Raw genomic sequence first — 5,945 nt, forward strand, 5'->3', positions numbered from 1 at the left:
AAGTAATGATTCATTGTTTGTCAGCCAAATTGACTAGAGGATCTTTTGATATTTATTATGCCACAAGAGTCGTCTACTCCCTATGCTTTATTTGCAGCACCACCAAGCCTGCTCTTTTGTTGGTAGGGTTGGTTTACTATATTATTGCTATTAGAAGAGTATGTCTGTGTGGTGTGCTGGAGATTAGAGATGTACCATACAAAGTAGATGATTGGATGCAGCAGATGGGTTGATTTAAGACATAATGGCTGCAATCCAACAAGCCAACAAATTCTACAATGATAGATAGATAGATAGATAGATAGATAGATAGATAGATAGATAGATAGATCATCTTGGGTAAGTGTATATAACATATTTTTCCATAATAGGAATATCTATTTCAGATTTATATCTGCAGGGAATGCAAAAAATATTCCAGCAAAATAATATTCTAGAAGCAAAAGCTTTTTTTTTGCTTTTTTTTTTTTATTATTATTACTGTTGTTGGTATTTCTCAGTTTTTGATCTTTTGCTGCTCTTTGTTTTGCCTTTGCAGGTACCAGTGGGAAAAGGATAGCACTGGGGCTCCGCAGCTTTGCATACTCTGTAAAGCCCCCTGGCTTAGTCAGCTGGATCACACTGAATTAGTCAAGTACTTCATTATCTCTCCTCTCTGCACATATTGCTCCAGGTAATAAAGAGAGGAGCCAGTGCCTTCTGCTGCTCTGCCTGTGAAGTTGTGTTGTTTTGACCAATTCTGCACAGACGTATTGTGCACAGGGAGGGCATCACATTTCATCCATTGCCTGCAGTCTTTCACAATATCCATTTAGTCACAGCAGTAAGCTAAACATGTTACTGCTGATAGCATAGCATGCTTTTGGAGTCCTGGAACCCACTGGAGGTCTGAGATTCATTTTTGTGCAGTGTGGATAAGCAATTGAAAATATTGGTTGAATAAGACAAGCAAATGATGAATGCATTGTTTATAATCAATAAACCACTATTTTAAAGGGATGGTAACATTCAACTAAACCTTCAAAAAGTGTATATTAAACTTGAATACAGCTACAAAATTGGAATTATCAACACACACAATATTATCAAAGAAGAATTTATATTCCAAGAAGAAAAATAAATCTTCTTAAAATCTAGTGGACAGTTTCCTTAACTTAACCTATAAAGCAAATTAATAAAACAGGAAGAGGCAGTTTCAGCTTACAATGAACTGGGCAAGTGCTCTTTGCCAGGTATCTGGATCTATATACTTTATGGAAGTTATAAGCAAAGCATTGTCCAAAAAGTCATGGCATGTCCCCTTCAGCATCCCAAGACATTTTGGGGAAGGTCTTTTTCTGTTCCAGCATGACTGTGTACCAGTGCACAAAGCAAGGTCCATAAAGACATGGTTTGGTGTGGAAGAACTTGACTGACCCGCACAGAACCCTGACCTCAACCCCATCAAACACCTTTGGAATGAACTGGAATGGAGATTGCGAGCCTGACCTCACAAATGCTCTACTGGATGAATGGGCAAAACTTTCCACAGAAACACTCCAAAATCTTGTGCAAAGCCTTTCCACAAAGGTGAAAGTTGTGAAGTGGGACCAATTAATGTCTATGTATTTATAATGTAATGTCATAAGGTCCCTGTTGGTGTAATGGTCAGGTATCTCAATACTTTTGTCCATATAGTGTACATATAGGGGGTGGACATAGTGGGCTTGAATTATATGCCTTGCTCCACTGGTCATGACATATGAAGTTGTCTCTCTGCCATGCTTCCCCAGTTACCATAATAATAATTTTCAATGTTCAAAAACATTTTACAAATCCAAGAAGGTCCACCAGTCGCCAAGTTGGTCGGCCCTTTCTTTGGATCCATTGAAGTAAGTGGATCGCTGCCTTGTGCTTATATTGCAGTGACTCCCTCCATTCTTGTAAAATAGGTTCTTAGACATGTCCCTATCAAAATCATCTGGGACATTACAGGTAATGTCAGAGCTACTCTTGCATGCTGTTGAAAGAATTAAAAAAATTTTTGTACCTTGCTTATCTTACAGTGCAGTCATATATGCTTTATGCAATTTTTTCAAATTTCCACTTGGTGACCAGTTGATGTCATGACTAGAATTTTAATTGCATTCTAAAGTAGCTGAAAGTAAGAACACCTAAAATGTATACATCCATAAAGTGATTCCAGCACAATATTTTGCCAATATTCACTTCCCATGCGATGCTTTGTGAAGGAAGCTAAAACAAAGTTGTTTCCATTTACAATGGAACTCAAAATTGAGAACACAGTGTGAAAACAGAGTTTTACTATATTTCAAATTTAGAGCATTACTATTCCAGGTAATTCTTGTGTTTCTTACCAAAGGCAAACAAATAAAAAGAAACAAACAAAGGAGCTTATCATAAAAGGCCTCCTGTTTCCAAGTTTGAATTGTTTCTCACAACATAAAATATGTTTTAAGACAAATAAATTATATGCATTGTAGGTAATGAAAGACCAAAACATTTTGTGCAGTGTGTTCTAAGCTTTATCTATCTATCTATCTATCTATCTATCTATCTATCTATCTATCTATCTATCTATCTATCTTCATCATCGTTATCTACGAATATGGCACACAGGAGGGAGCTTCATGACTATAGGCTTTAGGTCTGGCTATATTGCCACTTAGATGTAACATTGCACCAGAATCACTTTTTTTCACGTAAAACATTTTATTTGCCTGTTATGGACGATATACAGTGGTTGGTTGTTGAGTTGGCAAAATAGGGAACCTAATGATAATAGAATCGTTTCGACCTTCTTATTGCACAAGCCAGACATCAATACATTTTTGTGTTTAATGACTGAAAGAAACCTTAGTGTTAAAATAAATGTAGCTTCAGGTCTCCTCCTTACAGCCAATTTATACTTTATACTATAGTTTATATATTTATACCTGTAATTGAAAAACATAAAAACAAAAAAACATTTCAATAATCAATAGCTTTGTCGGGTTTCTCTTTATCATCGGAATCCACTTATTTTCCTTGCAATATAATACATACACAACATAAGGTCTATATGCAGGGTTAGTGTGATAATTTTTTTGTTTAACCCATCACTATAATCCCAACCATCATGATTTTCAAGTACTGTCCCACTGCCCTGCCAAGCACCCCTACCATTTCACTTTTGGGGACAGTGGGTATTATAGCCCAGTTAGAGAGATCCACAACTCTTCTTGGACTAGCCCTGCATTACGTGACATTGCTTGAAGTCTATGGACAGACCTAAATCACAAACTGCCCGAACAGAAATGGTAGACGGGTGACCCTTCATGTATTTCCAACCCACCATTACCAATTCCCACCTACCTTAAATGACCCGTTCCTTTGGGGTCATGTTCTGCCTATTTTACACCTATGCCCTGACAAAAAAGCCTTGTAGCTACTATGAGCCCTTCCACTTACATGTAAGCTTGGGTTGTGGTTATTCAACATAAAATAAATACATGTGAAAGTAGGGATAACCACATACCAATTTCAAATAAGACAAAATAAATATGAATAATTGTTCAATGCTACCAATTTAAATAGTTTTTTTAATATAGTAATTAGTAATAAATAAAATATACTTTTGTGATTAGGATCAGAGCAGAGAACGTATGGCAGCCATTGAGTGCACAGTAAAATGAAACCTTTTTGTAGACTGGAAGGTTTGTGCTGAAATATTTAGATAAAAATATCAGCTGTAAAATAAGGCTATATTAATCCTTTTTCTTTTGATCGTTGATGCCCTACTGTTTTATGCCTGAAAGGATATATCGGTTATTTATAAATTATTCATTCATGCTTATTTTGGCACCGGTCTTTTACCATTCTTCACAAGGGATCTGTATGATAGATAAGAGGGCACATGTCTCTTGACATTTACCTATGTTCCATAAAAATGTAAAACAATACTTCTGTGACTTACCAATTAATACAGAATTATACATTATACACTATATACACTATAACGTCCTATATCATGCACAGTAAAAAAAATATTAATTAAGCCTTTCTGGTTTATATTGTAAAATAAGTCAATTGTAAAAATAAGTCAATCCTTGATATGAATACAAATACATTTCCTTAACAACAAAGCCATAACTAACATACATATTGCTCAGTAACTTTCACAAACATATGTGTGTAGTACAGTAAGTGTCTCATTCCATGTTTTGAAATTCATGTTATTCTCCAGGCAAGTCGAAATGATTTATTGTATCCATATTCTAAGGAGGAGCTTTCTCTAAATCAGGGAAGTAAGTAAAGGATACAAAGAAGACATTCAAAAGATTGGCTTAGTTACCTGAATTTGTATAATTTCTCAATTTAATAGAAATACTTACATTTAAAATTCATTAGAAGTTCCACATCAAACGCATGGCTGCCCACGGTACATGAGTACTATGCGATATCCTGGTATGCCCATCTTCATCATGGGGGCATTGTGATGTCAAGCTATGCTTGGTGCTTGTAATACCATGGTTATGCCCCTCTTACTTGGGCCATGCCAAATTTAGGAAAGAAAACATAATTAGGCAACCAAGGACCTTAGACACTTTTGATGTATCCTTTAAACCATAGAAGTATTTTCAGGATATTCTTTAGATCTCTTACCTAGCCTTGTTCCATGCATTGTTTAAGAACTAAATGTCTAATTAAAATGTATATTGTGTTATAACTAGTCAAACAAGTCTGAAATAAGGCTTTCCCTTTCCCTTTAAAAATGTGAATCATATTTGATATTTAAAATATTTCATCTAATTTGGTCACAAAACCATGTGATCATTGTGTATTTATTACCCATTTACCAGATTCAATTTCCTCTCAATTGAAATGTTGAAAACAAGCCTTTTCATTCATAATTTCACCTTGCCTTCCAGCTTAAAAGAAATAGATTGAGCAGAAAAAAAAAATACTGGAAAAATATGCAATAAATGTACCTTTATGGCCTTAAGCTACAGATAAATTGTGGGCTGTGGTAGTTAAACAACAGCTGTTCAGATTTAAAATGGAGTTATGATAAAGATCCCCAGAAGTATCCACCTCAGAAGTAAAAGCATTTACCTAAATGCATCTGTTCGCAGGAACTTTGGGCACTGTGCATTTTTTTATTTTATTTTGCAATTCGTTAGTATTTCCTAACAATCCCACATCTCCCAGATCTTATCCTACGGACTGATTCCCACCACAGAATTCTAAACTATTCACAGTCTTTTAAAAAAAAAAGCACCTGTCGTTGCCAGATGACCACAGGTGGAACTTGGCTTTTTTACTTGTTACGTGCAAGGCCAGAACTTTAGAGGCACAAATTATTGGTTTACGGAATGAAAACAGCAGGACCAGTGTTTGTAGAAGTAGTGTACAGCACTTCCACTCTGCGGTCTTTAGGCGCTTTGTGTGCCACAGTTCTTTAAGAGATTTGCACCCAATAAAATGTAAACTTATTTATTTTTGCTCATTTATGACACGGAGACTTTTATTACTGACATGAAACAAGGTAGCATTTCAACTTGATTTCCTACATTGGTAAACGTTTTCCACACTTCCATAATAAAATTAAATAAAACAGAATCTAATTTGTTGTTACATTTTCAAGTTTTGTTTCCTTGGTCGTATAGCACCTGTAACATTAAATTGATTGAAACATTGATAAAGGATTATTAACAATATCTTTAAATTAAGATTATCATGGGAATAAATGGTGTACTGGTAAGCCAATTACACCCCTGTATATATTATGGTTGATGTGTTGCTGTTCTGATTTCTTCATATATGTTCTTAGTCAACGTGGTTGCTCTTCTCTGATTTTTATTCCCACCTTTTAACTTTGCTTAATAGTATTGTTTTAGATGGTCTAAGTAAAACCGTGCTGCATAGAGAGCTACAGAATTGATGTTTCACAGGGTCACACCAGT

This window comes from Sceloporus occidentalis, unplaced genomic scaffold (genome assembly GCF_023333645.1).
Source record: "Sceloporus occidentalis isolate IW3139 unplaced genomic scaffold, rSceOcc1.0.p SCAF_18, whole genome shotgun sequence".
Taxonomy (NCBI): Eukaryota; Metazoa; Chordata; class Lepidosauria; order Squamata; family Phrynosomatidae; genus Sceloporus; species Sceloporus occidentalis.